The 17346-nt window shown below is 34.9% G+C and overlaps 1 long non-coding RNA gene across 2 annotated transcripts in view; it reads right to left on the reverse strand.

The window, feature by feature from the left end:
* Positions 1-17082, reverse strand: part of LOC143267763 (uncharacterized) — a 55170-nt gene extending 38088 nt beyond the window's left edge. For both annotated transcript variants that reach the window (XR_013043192.1, XR_013043191.1), the window contains exons 1-3: positions 16887-17082; positions 15948-16148; positions 4208-4471 (exon numbers count right to left, since the gene is read on the reverse strand). This is a non-coding gene — a long non-coding RNA (uncharacterized LOC143267763). The remainder of the gene's footprint in view (positions 1-4207; positions 4472-15947; positions 16149-16886) is intronic.
* Positions 17083-17346: the final 264 nt, after the last annotated feature.

Consider the following 17346-nt stretch of genomic DNA (forward strand, 5'->3'; position numbering starts at 1 on the left):
AGGGATTTACTGATTCCTTTTATTATTATTATTATTATTATTATTATTAATTATTACTATTACTATTATTACTAGTTTTTTCGGGACAGGGTTTCTCTGTGTAGTTTTGGTGCCTGTCCTGGAACTTGCTCTGACTCAAACTCACAGAGATTCACCTGAATTTGCCTCCCTAGTGCTGGGATTAAAGGCGTGCACCACCACCACCGCTTGGCTCCTTTTTATTTTTAAGGACTTTTCTAAATGCATCTACGAATCAGGTATTGGGTCACACTGTCAGTATCCATTAAAGTATGTTCAGTGGATTTTCTTGTCAACTGCCTTTTTTTACAAATTCATTATTATTATTATTTTTTTTTTTAAAGAAAGGGGTTTCTCTACATAGCCCTGGCTTTCCCGAAACTCAGTCTGTAGTCCAGCCTTGCCAGGCTGGGCCCTGAACTCTGGATCATCCTGCCTGCACCTCAAGAGTGCTATAATTACAGGCATACACCACTACACTCAGCTTTGTAACATGCAATCTGGTGTCTTTATGTCCCTTTACTTTTTATAATGCCTTTTTATGTTTAAAGGAGAATTGAGTTTTTTTATTGTTTATTTTCAGTAAATATACATTTTGCTTGTTTGAGACAGGTCTTCCTACACAGCATTAAAGAATTTAATCTCCAAAGCACGGTAGCTTTGAATATGAAAATAGTAGCTAACCAACCTATAAGTAATTCAGCTTAACCCTGATCATCAGTCTCTTTTATTTGTTATGAAAAGCATTATAAAACTGAACCAGAACATAATAAAGCCAATGTTTTAAAGCAAAAAGAAAGAAAGAAAGAAAGAAAGAAAGAAAGAAAGAAAGAAAGAAAGAAAGAAAGAAAGAAAGAAAGAAAGAAAAATTCCTCACAGGTGTACCCAGTCATTTGGATTTTAGTTAATTTCAGATGTAATCAAGTTGTCAAACAATAATAGACATCACAGTAGATTTTTATTAGTTTGCTTTCTTATAGTAGTCTCAGAAATATGCATTTTCTATAAATTTGATAACTCAGAAAACATATTTATTAAATATATGTCTAAAATATGTGCAAATAAACTCCAAATGATACTCTGTGCAAAGTCCTTGAGATTTAGTGAATAACAATTATGGTATATTATTTGTTTATCTCTGTGAGAGTTTGTAGGTGATTTCAGATAGGTCCTGAAACACACAAATTCTCTAGAGCTTTGTGCTACTATCTACACTCTGATGATGTGTTATAGTTCCAACTCTATTGTAAATAGAAACACATATTTCTACAATTTTTAACTGAAGAATTTGGGGCTCAGAAGAAAGCTTACTAGGTATAGGAACCTGCTGCCAAATCTCCCAAACAAGACTTGGTCCCTGGGATGATCCACATTGTGGAAAAATATAATCCACACCCATAAATTGTCCTCTGATCTCTATGAGCACATATTGTGTAAAAATTCCCTTCATGATGCAACTCACTTGGGCAGCATGGTAGAGCTGACTGTGTTGGTGGAGGTGTGGGTGAGCCAGCCTCAATGTTGCTAGCATGGGAGAGCTGTTCCATTTACTCATCCATTATGTGGCAACATGGTCACAGAAGGGATAGTTGCCTCCCATCCATCAACACCTGAGGCAAATGGAAGAGCTGGCCCTGAGGTCATAAGAGAGTGAGAGCTGTCTCTGCCTCTCATCAGCTGCTGCCCTTAGAACACAGTAGCCCCTACACCTCCCCTGAGCAGCACAATAGAACTGGCCCTGAAGGTGTAGGGGTAGTAGAACCAGCACTGAGGACAGTGAAAACCAACCCTGAGGATGTGAAAGCCTGAGAACTGGCCCTGACCCTTGGTCATTGCTACAATGGGCAATCTAGCCAGGGCAATGCTGGAGAGCCCAGGCTGGTGGTGAAGACAGTGTTGAGCTGGTGGGCTGACCAACACTTGCAGGTGCAGAGAACCAGGTCTATGTGTTGGCCTACCCCAACATCCACCCCATCTGTGATCTACTGGGTTGGGGGTGTTGGTCCTGTGTAGCTAGGGCTGCAGAGTCTCCCCTAAACAGGACAGCAATGGGATGTGAGGGAAGAGTCCCAGTTCCCACTGAGGGTCCAGCATTAATGGTATAGCAAAAACCACGGACCTCGAATGATTCTTTGAAATGAACATCTGCATGTAAAAATGTATGGATAAAGGGGTTTACTGAGTGACTCACTGTCCCACTGCAGCTTCCATGATTAATTTTTTCTCCTTCATTTTTTCCCTTTTTTCTCTTAAATTTTATTTTGTTTTATTTTGGAGGAGGTGGAGATTGGTGGGATCGAGAGTGAGGATGTGAACGGTACAAAGAATAAATAAAAAGAAAGTTAAAAAAAAGAAAAGAAATTCCCTCCATTATACAGCCTCTGTCTTGGCTGTCTACACTACAAGGAAGCTCATTAAAGCAGAGAATAATCTAAGGGAGAGGGGTAAAATCCTTCCATCTTGCAGAGAATATCCATAAACTCAGGAAGGAAATAACAGGAAGTTCTTGAAGATGAACAAATTCACAAATTACCTCCCTCCCAAAGACTATATAAGTAGTAAGGATTGCTGAGAGATAACCTTAGACAAGCTTAGACAAGAAGAGGCACAAACCAGCAAGACCATGTATAAAGAAGAGAGACCAATAAGAATGGAAGAAATAGAAACCAGTCGATCTTTCTAGAAGATGTGGAGACAATATGAACTGCCTAGAAGACTCTCAGATCAGCTGATCTCTTGGAAGAGACAGAACAACCAAGCTTCCTGAAAGGAGCAGAGGCCAGCCAAACTGTCTGAAAGAGACAGACCAATTGAGCTACATGGAAAGTACATTTTTCAACCCAAGGAGCTCTCTGAAAGTTTTGTAGTGTGTTCAAGGTTTCCATGTTTCATTAGTAGCCAACCAGACTTGGGAGGGATTTTGGAGATGCAGCTGTCTTGAAACAACTTCTGTTCCTGTAAGTGACCCATCACCCATATTTCTACATAAAACCCAAATAAAACTCATTTGTTCACCTAGATGGAATTGATAGTATTATTATTTTACCAGTTTCATATCTGGGGTGAATTGACATTTGTGCACATCTCACCAAGACTAATGTTACACAATGCTATGCCACATATAAACATATTGAATTTAAATTTAAAGAACTTTTTAAAATGTGCTACAGTTGTGAGATGCTTACATAGGAACTGAAGACTAGGATTCTGAATTTCTTAATTATTGGAATTTCAGAATTGCATGTACTGAAGAGTACTTTAGTTTTTATTATTTTTAAATATTTTAGTAATTTTTTGAGAATTTCTTGCAATGTAAGAAACTATCAACAGCCAATCGCTCCTCAGCTAAGTCTGGGACTTCATGTCCACTTCCCTACTTCAGGCTAAGATTTTCTTCAGGCTTGAGCTTGTACAGGTCTTTTGCATATTGTCAAAATCACTTTGGGTTAAAGTGTATAGCTGTTCTGCTGTGTCTAGAAGACAGTGTTTATCTTTAGTCATCCAATATCTCTGGCTCTTACAATCTTTCTGATACAATCTTACAATCTTTATGCAATGATGTTTGAGAACTAGGAGAATGGAGTGTGATATAGATCTCCCATTTAGGCCTTAGCATTCCAAAGTTGTAGATGGAAGTATTCCTGTGTCCCACCTGCTCTTACAGCCACATATGAAATAATTACTCACAGGCTTATATTAATTACCAATTCTATGGCCCATTTGCTCAGGCTTTTCGCTAGCTAGTTCTTACAACTTAACTCAGCCCATTTCTGTTAATCTATGCATTGCCACATGGCTTTGTGGCTTCCTGGTACTTACACATCTTGCACATTTCCTGGTGGCAGCTCCCAGTATCTTCCCACTCACTTTCTTCTCCTCTCTCTCCAATTTGAATGTACTTCTAACCTTATTCTGCCTCACCATTGGCCAAACAGCTCTATTTATCAACTGATCAGAGCAACACATATTCACAGCATACAGACAGACATCCCACAACACAAAGTTCATTATTCTATGCATCTTGCACAGTTGTGGGTCTGTGTATCAGTTAACATCTACAGCAAACAAATAAAGAAAAGCTTCTCTGATGAGTGTTGAGAGATGTACTAATTTATGAATATAACTATATTCATTAAAAGTAAGTTTAATATTTTATCTATTTAACAGGATAACAGTAGAAAGTTCTCACCTAAGACCTAGGACTTCTCTAACCAGAAGTTCTTGTCCTTGATAGTGATGTCATGCATGAGTTCCATCTTTTGGAGCAGACCTTCAATCCAATCATGAGTGGCTATTGTTCCCCTGTCTTTTGTTCCACTATTGTATCAGTGGGCATGTATATTCAAGCCAGTCATAATAATAGCTCCTGGTGCTACAGATCAGTAAGAATGATGATCAATTTTCTCCTCTGATAGTGTGCATAACACTGTCCAACAGCATGGAAATTTGGCAGCTGGAATAAAGATTACAAGTCAGTATCTGCTTGCCTTCTGTCCATCCTTACTCAAGTATATAGTATCTCTAGCTGTAGGATCTTACCAGTAAGTTCTGATGTTTGACCAAGAACAATGGCAATAACTTGCAATATTTTAGGATACTCAACAGCAAAAAGAGTGAGTCTAAGGATGCATACATACTTTCAGTGTCTTTCTCTGGGTTTCCTTGTTTTGTTTTCATTATTTTAATAGTTAAGATTTTAAAAAAGTGGAATGTATGGTTTGTGGCATTAATACTTTTCAGTTCTGTATCTACAGAGAAGAATCTCATCATTTGAAGGGTTGCTGTACTTGATTGTCAGGATTTATTTCAGTCAATTCAATGCAGTCTAAAATCCCTATATAAATTTGCCTCCCATCTCTTGTCCATTCCATACTCCATATTAGAGCCCTCTGTTGCCAGAAAGTATTTCATATTTCTATAGGAAATGGTGTTCTTTGTTTACAGGAATATTTGACTCATTACTTGCAATAAGATCAATGTTTTAATCTGTTATTACTCAAGGTCTTTACACCATTTGAAAGTAAAAGAAGTCTTTTGCATATCATCTTTCATGTTGGTCCATTACTATATATGGAGGAAAAAGAGATAAACCCACATTCCTTAGGTCAACTCCCATTGTAAGAGACTGAAAGTAATGTAATGAAAACAAAATAGGAAAGATAAGCAAGGCAATATGACAGTAGGAGTCTGTCAGTATACCTTGGTAATAAGATTTAAGATTCATTGTAAATTAATTAAAATTTAGTGTAAATGAAGACTGAAACACAGAAAGTAAAGCAAAGAAGTCTCACTTGTAAATATTTATTGTGCATAAAAAACATTATTTCCTTTTACTTTACAACTATTTTTTAGAATTTTGAAACTTGACCTTATAAATGTATTCAGAAATTTGCCACATGCCCACTATCTAGGTTAAAAAACAACAACCCACAAACATTACTATGATTCAGATGAAAGGAGCTCAACCTTTTCACAAGAGAGAATGAATCATAAAGGTAAGAAAAAAAAATAAATTTCTTTGATAAGTAAATGGTATTACACATGAAAATGGAAAGTGATATTCATTTAAAAATAGTAAATTCAGATGATCTGTAATCATAATAATATTAAAATTAATCATTTAAATCATGTAACAATCAATATAGTATCATCAATAGGATCAGTAACAATAATCACAAAGGTATAGAGTTGAACAGAAATAAAGATTCAGTATAAGCACTGTGGAATATATGAAGTTATTTTTGTGAAGTATTATTTATTTCATATATGCACATATATCTTTCAAAAGTGATCTATAGGAAATATGTTGGCTAGCTTCTTCTAGAAGTTACCCTTAGCTAATAGTAGATTTAGTCATTTTCAATTTCTTGTGTGTTTATTGTTATTTTTCCAATAGTTATGAATTATTAATATTAAAAAAGAAATAAAATTATTACAACCATCAGAGGCAGTTAAAAATGCATAAGTTATACACCACAGAAACAAGCTTCTTATACATGCTGCTTTCTTCCTTACTGGAAGTGCTCAGTTTCTCAATGTAATACAGAGCATCTATCACATGACTCAAAGTTTCTTTTCATAATAAATCTTATTTATTATGTTTTGGATACTTATACGTTTTTTAATCTCTTATTTAAGCTCACAATTAAATAGGTACGAAACCCAATTGCCAAGACTTCTTATGTCCTGTTCTCTGTTCATGACCAAGTCACCAAATGCCTCTAAGCCACAGTGAATCATGTATAAACTATTAGCTATCTTCAAGTGGTACTGGAAAATATGACTTCTTTCTAGAACAAACAGATGATGAAACAAAATATACATAACCCAACTTTTATATACAAAACATTCCTTGTCTTAATTAGGGTTTCTATTGCTGTGAAGAGAAAGAATGACCATAGCAACTCTTATAAAGAAAAAAACTTTTAATTGGAGTCACTTTTTCAGAAGTTCTGTGCATTATCATCATGGTGGGACATGACAAAATGCAGGAAGACATGGTGCTGGCTACATCTTCATATGCAGCCAAATAGCACAGTGGTCTGTCTCATAGGACATGGCTTGAGCATATATGAAACCTCAAAGTCAACCCCAAACATGACACAATTTTCCCATTAAGACCACACCTACTCCAAAAGGCTACATCTCCTAAAAGATGGCACTCCCTTTGGGTGCCATTTTCTTTTAAACCACCACACTCCCTTAGTATAATGTGATAAGGGAAGAAAGCACAAACTCTAAGAAAAGAACTACCATTCTGGCAGCCATTCCTTTTGATGGAGTTGACTTTAAACACCACAGTCTGTTTCTGACTGACAGCAACTATTCATATTAAAGAAGAGTACCAATAACCTTCTTCTTCTTCTTCTTCTTCTTCTTCTTCTTCTTCTTCTTCTTCTTCTTCTTCTTCTTCTTCTTCTTCTTCTTCTTCTTCTTCTTCTTCTTCTTCTTGCCATCATATGGCTTGCTTCATTTATTCTTGAAGTCTCTTTCCCACATTACTTTTTTGAATCACTTGGACTGCACAACCTCAACAGCATCTATCTCCTTTACAATGCTTCTTTTTTCTTATCATTTTTACATTTTGCATTCAGTCAGCTATTATACACTTTGCTTTTTTGTGATTTTTCTAAGAAGTAAGCTATACATGATGAGAGTCTTGTGATTGATCACCACTGGATTATCAGAACCGAGACATGTGGCAGGTAATGCATCAATGTTTACTTTTAAAAGGTGTATAAATACAGAAAATTTGATATTTTGTTTTTAATAATGAAATTCAAAATTTGTTTTATTTTACTATATGAAATTATTTACATTTCATATATAACTAGAAAGATAGAACTAGAAATTCCATTTTATTATTTAAACACTCACCAATCACTAACACTACATTTCAGACAATTATCAATCCATTCTCCTTTGCTTTTAGTAAGCCTCAGCAAGGGATCATGGTAATTACCAAAATCATTTTACTATGTATGTTTTTTTTTTTAAACCTGTGTTCTTGGCATGTGGCTCAGTGGCAAAGCTTTGCCCAGCTCATACAAAACCCTGACTTTGATGTTCACTATTGAAAACAAAATCAATATGTAAAAAAAAAAAAAAACATGATCTGCTTTGGGCTTTGTGTGCTTTTTTTTCAGGTATAGTCTGTGTGTCGATTTTTCACATCTAGAAACAATTATTTTAACATCTTCTGTTTTGTTTCCATAACTCAGAGGATGTTGTCATAATTAAATAAAATAATGCATGGGGATGTCCCCTAACCACTGTAGTCAATATTTAAATTCCAGGTGCTTAGAAAATCAATAATGTGAAATATCCAATGACATACTGTTAAAGCATAGATGGTGGTAATTGAGAGCATCAGCGACACTATACTAGCAATGTTTTACAGGATGTGCCAACCATCAAGGAAGAAGTTTTTTTCCCCCCTTAAGAGACAACATTGACTACTCTCATCAAAGAAGAGAGAGAATCTGAAATAATATAAAAGCTATTTTTATGTTGACAGAAGAGAGCACACCAACTAAAACTGTCAGGGTTCTGAGATAGGTTGTGAGTCACAGTCATGGGTAGCTGAACAGAGTTTAGTACAAAAGCATTTCATTTATCTGTTAAAGCTGACAAAAATGAGGGATAATATGAACCACTAGTCGTGGACTCGGGTTCAGAGTTACCTAGGTAAGTCACAGTGACAGTCAAATGGAATAGGTGTAATAAAAAGTAGATTTCATTTAAATAAAGATGTATTTTGCAGAAATTTAGCATTAATGTGAGTAAATGCATAATTTGGAGTCAACTTTTAAAGGGTAGCATTATTATGAACCAAATATAGATAAAGGATGACACTCTGAAGATAAGAAGTACAGTTTTGTAGTGCTGGCTTGTAAAAAAAAAAACCTTCAAGGGAGTAGAGATTAATAGCTTCCATGGCATTTGGAAAATACCAGGAAATATTAGTCTCACAGTCATCAGGATTCAGTTCATGCATTCGGTTTTCATATAGTTTCTTCATTACAAACATGACAAAATTCATTCGGATCTCATGTATAATTCATTTGTAGTAGGATGAGTTTTGAGACAAGACTGTGAGTTCTTATGCTGTTGAACAAAATGGGGCATACTTGTAACAACAGAACTTTTAATAATTTTTGAAAGTCATACAAAGTTTCCAGCAATGAGTAAAAAATAGTACAGGCAGTTAATTTCTCCCATGGAGAATTTGGGTAGTAGAGGTCAAATGTGTGGGTGCCTAAGTATAGAAACAGAAGTATCTAAATGTTTCTCCATCTCATAATTAGAAATCCCAAGTGAGAGAAGTGGAATAGTCTATTATTTTTCCTTGGTTGAAATCACATTGCTAACCATGATCCTCAGGAGTTACAATAAAATTCAGTGTGAATAAGTAAAATATGTAGAGTTTCCCCAAAAATTCTGTTAATGGTGACAAGCTAAGTAAGGTTGCATATACTAATAGCATCTTCTTTTCTTTTAATTTTTAAAATATTTGATCTTCTAATATAGTCTTTGGTTGCCTATCAGAGGATAAAGGTAGACCCCGGTTTCTGAAGACACCACACACCTAAGACATAGCAGGGCTCTGGTGATTCGAGTTGAATCTAGCCTGAAAGCTTCCTCCTGTAGTCTAGTTTGCATGGTACTAGAAAATACTGTGCAAGCTTCTAAGAGAGGGATTCAATTAATATTTTTATCAGATTAACCAACTATGGACCTCAAGAATTTCCAGCAGCTAGCATGACAAGACACCAATAAAGGTACAATAACTGACACTCACGTATGGATGACAACCAATAGTTCTCTAATTGGGCTCAAAGTACACTCAATAGGAGGAAAATCATGCTTAAAACTAGAAACCTAGCCAACTTTCACGGGCCAGTGAGGTCATGGATCCTAGGAAAAAATTTACTACTGTCACTTTGCTAGATCAGCATAAATTATTGAATTCTAAATCTTATTCTTATATCAGAAGATAAATGTAGCTACCATCTTTTATCAAAGAATCGTCTATTTGCAGCACATGAAGACCACCACAGGAAACCATAACTGGATGCAATGCAGAGATTCATTGTATCATGGTGATTGCAGCCATAGCGAGTACATTACTGTTCCTGTATGTATGATTTAGAGGATACCTTGGAAGAGAGGTGGAGAAACTGTAAGAACCAGAACACCAGGAAGGCTGTTGTGAAACAGTCTTTCCTAGAAATGGCTGCATAAACAATGCTCAATTGTAGCTTCAGTCTCTGTGAGCCTCTATGAGCTCTGGTTAGTAGAATCTGTGCACCATTTTCTTGTGAAGCAAGTATTTACAAATTGTAAAAAAACAAGCAAATTGGAAACTAAAACAATTTAGAAAATACATCCTATAATTCAGTTAAAGATTGCTGAATCATGCCATTCACATGGAGTATATTGAGGGCCTGCAATATCCTCATGGATGGTAATTTTGTATTTTACATTAAAGGCACAATTTTAAATCCAGTATCTGATATGGATGAGAAAATTGAACACATAAACATGATACATTGAAAAAAATAGCTCAGAGATATAAAGTCACTACATTGTCACAATATAATCCTTTGTATCAGGAATGTCTATTCTATAAAAAGAAAATGACATTTTTTTTTCTGGGAATTTAATTCTTTGCTTTTCTACAAGGGCTTTATTGACTTACAATTGAAGTTAATTAAAATATCTGACTAGGGTGCTCCTAAATCAGAATCAGCATGATTTATTTTTAAAAAATCCTGGCAATTTCTTAATTGCTTTGGGACACACTGATTGATTCCAAAGCCAATGAAGTTGTACTGCTGCTAAATTTGACTCTGGGTTATTTCAAGAAAACTCTAAATAAACTGCTGAGATCTTGTTCCATAATTATGTTGATATTATTTGACCCCAAAAGAGTTGAGATATACAGAGCCCCTCAGAGAAGTGTCTTTAGTTTAGTTCCTATATGGAAAGTCTTTTCGATCCTCCTAAGAAACAAAGCTGAGAATCATGCCCAAATTTGCCCTTCTAATATCAATACATTGTGTCTATCTGATAAGCCATGCAATAAACCAATGAAGGGTGTGTCCTGTACACAGGAACTGAAAGGGAAAAAATCAGTAGCCATCTTGAGAGGCACTCCTCCTCCAAAGGTATTTGCTGACCAGCAGTTTTAGAAGTGACCAGAAGTTGAACTTATAAGGCTGAGACAATAAATCTATGTATTCTTTGACTTGGCAAAACAAGATATGGGGAGTAATGGGCTCAACTGACCAGAAATTGAACTTATAAGAGAGTAGGACTGGAACAATAAATCTGAATGTTCTGGGTTATCCTGGGTTCAACAAAGCAGTACATAGGGAGTAAAAAATTTATGTCTCTGTAGATACCCTAAATCCTGTTAGCCATCAGTTACCCCATGCTTATAGTTCAGCCAGTAACTTCAAAGAACTACCTCACCCCTAGGCTCCTTGTCCAATCCCAAGCTGCATGTAAACCTTTCCTATATAAACCCCTTCAAGTGAGTGATCGGGGCCGTTCTCCTCCACCCGCTGTGTTGGATGTTGGATGCAGACCAAGCTTGCTTATTTTGTTATTAAAACCTCTGTGTGCTTGCATCAGATATTGGCTCTGTGGTGGTCTTGCTTGGGGGTCTTTCGACCTGGGCACAACAGAACCACATAGTCATAGTTATATGGGTCACAGACAAGTCAGAGCATCTCAACAAGGAGTGTTTCCTGGGCATCAGCAACTCTTCTGCACTGGGATTCTCTAATCTACACCCACAGCCTACCTTAGGGAAGCCTTTTATCTTTAGCTTGTAAGGATCACAGAATTACTAACTTTAGTGGTTCAAAATATAGGGTGTGCTTTAGAATCATTTTGGAAGAAGCACATTTGACAAATTAATTATCTTCCTTCTCGTCAGTATTAGAATCTCCAAGGACTGCTTCAGTCTGAACTGTTAACAAGGCCCCCAAGAAATTCTGTTTAGTCAGTTAAAAACCACTCATTTAGTTTCCCTGGCCTGTTCACATTTGCAAGTGAGAAAACAGAAGTCCACGGACTAAATTGTGCAAGGTCATCTGGCATTAACTCTATAATGACAGCATTATAAAAATACAATTCTTCAGATGCTCACTGTATTGCTTTTGGCAATGCACTGTTTTTATTGCTACGTAGATTTGGACTGAAAAATAAGACCAGTAATCTGACTCCTGACCTTATTGACATGGTGATTTCCTGCAGTCCCAGTTATTAAAAGGGAAAAGGAGTCTTCAAAATCTAGCAAAGTTTAAGTTCTGTAAGAAACTAGAACTTTCTGGAGAATTGCGATTGGCATGTTAAAAGATTCTAATGAATCAGAGCCTCTAAATGTACTTAGGTTCTCAGGAGAAATATGAAGAAGAATAAAAATCACATTACAATTTCTTTACTCTGCTGAACAATAATCCTCAGTGATATCTGGATTGGCCAGGTGCAAGGTTAAGATTACAATAAAGACTGCTGCAGATCTCTTTCTTTCCACTATCAAAACAAAGTCATTTGCTTCTTTGAAATCACATCAGACCAAGCAGACAGCTTTGCAGGGAAGACTGACAGCTTGCAGCACTTAGAACTGCTGTTCAGGAGATAGGCTAATATCTGTGTATATCAAATCATCTGCAGACTGCAAGTGAGATGAGCATGTGATTGTTAGCTCTTTAGAAACTTGCATTTATCTCACAGAACAATGTGCTTTGGAAATAGACATTAGTAATGAACAAAGATCAGAATACTTAAGATACTGCGCATTTTGATGGGAAAGACAAGAAAATTTTAACAAAGTATTTTTTACTTTGTATTCTCTACTGAATGATAAGATATTCAAAATTTAAAAATGCTTCAGGTGTTTGGACTTACTGGACTTTTCTCACAAATAATTATGAGGGACACATTTCTCCACCAATTTATTAGGGCTATCCTGGCACACAAAATTGTATATATTAAAAATATGCAGTATGATGTTTTATGAAAGGATTAAATCAAACCAGTTGATGTATCCTTGGTCGAATTTTTATTTCAAAAGACAGGTAAAACCCAAATTTTTCAAGTGGTTACAAGAAAAAATGATCATTTTAAATAAACTATATTACTTATCTTCTCCAAATTAATACTAAACACAATTTATTTGAAGAAAGAAGATTTGATAAGGGTACAGAACTACAAAAATCTGTCAGTACCCTTTCTCAGTTTTCTCATATGATGGTTATAGACTTAGAATAGATAATCATTTTAACCTCAAATATAATTAGAAAATGGAGGATCAACAGTTATCATTTATATTAATTGTCAGATTTTTACTTTAATTAGAAGGATATTAAATGCAAAAGAGGAAAATATTTTTCCTTTATGGCTGAATTACTGCAATGTAGATTACAAAGTTTTGGTGTGTCGCTTTAAGGCTCAATTCATAAGCTAATGAATAAAACACATTTACAAGCTATATATATGAAAGATAGAAGACAGAAGATGGCTAACTAGAAATACCAATATTATTATCATAAGATTTATACAAATTATTGAGAAAATTAAATAATCAAAACCAACAACAAAACCCTCACAATTAAGCACTTTAAATATCCAAAAGACCACTATGGAAAACAAAGATATTTTTCCTGGCAATTTGAGTTCTCTATTATTAGATATAGCCTAAGGGGAACAAATTAAGCAAACCATTCCAAGCCTATAAATATATAGGACCTTGGGTCATACCTTGCCCTGATTTTTCCCTTACGGCAATGGAAGTTATAAACACATAATGAATAGATATTTCTCCTCAGTTTCATACATTGTTTGTAGAATTTGAACTCAAGAATGCAAAAGGGAAAGCAGAACATTTTAATGTTTTGACATTATCTTTTAAATAGTATTTATCAAATTGTGTTTTACTTAAACACTTCTAATTGTGAAAGAAATCTGTAAAATCTCTTAGAATCAAGAAAATTAGGTAGCTGCTGAGTTTATCTAACCATTCTAGCCATTAGTAAAATATAGTATATTAATAAAAATGCATATTCTTATGATAAGACAGGATGGTCTGAATAATCTTACCTTACCATCAAATGCAGCCTGTCAGAACACTAGATGCTCACTATGAGATGACCTTTAAAACTACACTGTTCCTCCCATGCTAAAGAACATACCTTAGCTGTTTCTCTCTTCCTTTAAAGTTCTTTGAATAATAAAATGTGTGTTGGATGGAAGGTTATTGTATGTGAATATAAAGGTATAAAGGATGATGTTGAATTTGAACTAATTTGCCAAAGATCCTTTCCTAGGTTTTTTGAGATTTGAGTGCTATCTTGAAAATTGGCAGCATGTTTATAGAGTGTATTTCTTGTGAATTGGAGTGTGAAAGTACTCTTTGATGACAATATAAGAGGAAGATGATAGTGCCTGTCTTGAAGAAGAAAGGCTTCAGAAGACCCATACCATCACTTGTCCTACATATAGGCATATACAAACCAGGGTTAAGGAAGCATGCAGTATTGACAAATGTTAATTATTGAAGAAATCTTGTACAAACCAGCCTAAGCAATATAACAATAATGGTACTTTTAGGTCACTGATGACAATTTCTTCAAGTCAACAGGTTCAACAGTACTTTGGAGATTCCATGAATGACAAACCACAAATTATGTGACAGTCTTGTCTATTTACTGATTTCTGAAGTAAGAAAGTCAAAATAATCACTAAAGCAACACAATTCGTTAAAAATTATTCAAGTTCTAGGCTTCTATGCATGAGTATATGAACATGGGTGCAGATACCTGCAAAGACCTTGAAGCTGGAGTTGTAATTCACCTGATTGTGGGTGAAGGAGACTGAACCCATGTCCTCTGCAAGAGCACTATGTGCTTTTTACTGCTGAGCCATCTCTTCAGCCCACACAATTCAATTTTATCAATCCACTATATAAATCTATCTGAAAAGTCTCAGTGTATATATGGAAAATACATAGAATCATTAAAACAGCAAATATGGAAGGAAGTTCAAATTATTTTATAATAATTTTTATTATGCTAACAATTAATATACAAACCTTATTAATTATGGATTAATTCTACTTGAAGAAATCAGAAAACAGAGAAACATAATTCATGAAGAGAATATTTATTGATGTCAAAAAATTACTTTTGCAAGACACAAGAATCTCTAAACATAAAATGTCAAAATTATTTTGGAATTTCAACAATGTTGTGAGATAGTACCTAAAGGGTATAAGGACAGTAAATATATATTTTGATGAATATCAATAATTTTAGTGTGTTTATCATTCATTATCTCATGTATTCTTCATTCTGTATTGAAAGATGAATTGCTAAACGGTCTTATTAATAAAAAAAAAAACCTGGAACCAGATATTGGGGTGAAAACTGAGAGGTTAGAGAAGCAGAAAGAAGCCAGCCATGTTCTTACTGCTAGTAAATCCTCATCCAAAGAGAGAGAGCTACTTCCTGTATACTCGTGCCCATGTACTTTTTTGTGCCCTGTTATCTTATGTCCTCTCTCCACTCACCTATATCACTTTCCACTTTCCATCCAGCTCTATCACTTCCTGTCTGTCTGTACAGACCTACAGACTTCTATGACAAACTATCACTGAGATTAAAGGCTTGTGCCACCATGACAGGCTCTGTTCCCAATGTGGCCTTGAATTCACAGAGATCTGGATGAATCTCTATTTCCCAAACGTTAGGATTAAGGGCATATGTTACTACTGCCTGACCTTTATATTTAATATAGTAGCTGTCTTTGTATTCTTATCCTCAGATAAGCTTCATTGGGTTGCACAAATAAAATATTACCACATTTCCCCCCTTTTATTTGTCTAAAATTATAAAAAGTTATAACTAATATATAAGAAAAATTATGTACAAGTATAATAAGAATATACAAAATATACAGGCAATAAATATATCAACAATGTTTAGTCCATTTGCATTTGACAAATTCAGAGAAAATATTCTATTATCTATCCTGTCTTTGTGCATCCAAAGGCTTATATCTAACTTACCTTCTATCCTAATGATGCATTACCAAAATTATTTTTTGATGTCTTTCAAACTTATATACTTTACACCTCTTAGTAAGTTTCTTTTCTGAATTTCTTAACAAGGAAAATTATAACTGTAATTATCTAATCTTCAGCTCCCTCAGAGACCCAAGAAGGAAATAATATTACTTAGTTAAACAGGATATGCAAACAAGCGTCTTTCAAAAATTGTGAGCTATGACAGAAACAGCTAGCTGTCTAGACAGTCACACAAGGTTTCTCTGCAATGTTGGGGCATCCGTGTTCTGCCTACAGGCCTAGCATATCTGACAGATTCATTTGTGAAGGAAGATTTTCTAAAGAGCCTTCCTACCTTGTCTTGGCAAGGATTGACAGTCCTTTCTTTTGTATCCTGCTTGTCCATTTTGGACAGCACACTGTCAGCAGTCTGGGCAAGGGCCCTTTCTTTCCCAGTGGCTAACTTTTGCCACAATGAATGTAAATTCCATATGGAGCAGCTTCAATGTCCATCATCTTCTTTGAAGTAGATTGGTGCTGCCATGAGCAGACATGTCTCATGGTAATTAAAAAAAAGAAAAAAATCTATGTTATTAAAACATCTAAAATGCCATATTCTGAAGATCTGTGAAGTGTTTGAAGATGTCCTGTATATATAAAATATATTTCTGCTTGATCTTGAAAACATACCTAATATGACTACAAGTTCAATTGTAATGACTAACTACTAACTTACATTTCTTTATATTCTAATTAGTTGGTAATAATAACTTCCAAGGATTAGCAAATTGCATTAAATTTTTAAATAAACTGTACTGGTACAATAGATTGAACAAGATTAGAAATATATGTACAGTGTTTTCTGAGAAAATCCATCTCAAATGTGTATCAATATGAATAATTTATATACAATATACAAAAATCCAATCCAATGCAAAATATTTAAATCTAGTAGTTGCCTTCTAAAAATAGATTCAATAATATACCTTTTTATCTCATCATATCTATATAAACCAATCTCAAATTTGTAGCAATATACATATTTTTATACAATATACAAAAATCCAATCCAATGTAAAATATTAAAACAAGTAGTTGATTTTTAAAAGTAGATTCAATAATCTACCTTTTATCTAAACCATTTTTTTCTTTTTTTTTTGTTCAAACAAGAACCTTAAATCTAATCTTTGTTTAACCTTTTCCCCGAACATTAATAATAACAACTTGTAACCAACCATCCTAAACAATGACAATTATCCAAACCCACTGGAAGACCAAAAACCACTCACATCACCTCTTGGGAATGTGGGCATTGTGTTCTTAAAATTACTTCCTGCTGTCGGGGGGTGAAGGCATCTTTAGGGGATCCTGAAAAGAAAAAATTTGAGATAATTGTCAAGTCCTGCGAGAGATAGCTATATCATTTGTTGTCCATTCTCTGCATAACATGAAAGTGCAGGGCTTGTATCAAGTCCTTGCTTGAGTATTCTGTGAGGCTGCATCATTTCAGCTAGACATCTTGAAATTGTCCTGAGCAGTTTGTAGCCCAAAGCTGATTTTTGGGTAGTGTTTGTCAGCTTAGTGGTATTATCATTGTCCTGATGGAATCATCATTGTGGGGGCCCATCATCTTTTTGAAGACTTCAAATTTGCTTTAAGCCTGGTTAAGATGATTCCTTGCAGAAAACTGATAGAGACTCAAACAGGAAAACATGTACAGGCAGCTAGATGAAGCCTTTTTTCTAGAATTAGTG

This window comes from Peromyscus maniculatus, chromosome 11, assembly GCF_049852395.1.
Source record: "Peromyscus maniculatus bairdii isolate BWxNUB_F1_BW_parent chromosome 11, HU_Pman_BW_mat_3.1, whole genome shotgun sequence".
In the NCBI taxonomy this organism is placed as follows: Eukaryota; Metazoa; Chordata; class Mammalia; order Rodentia; family Cricetidae; genus Peromyscus; species Peromyscus maniculatus.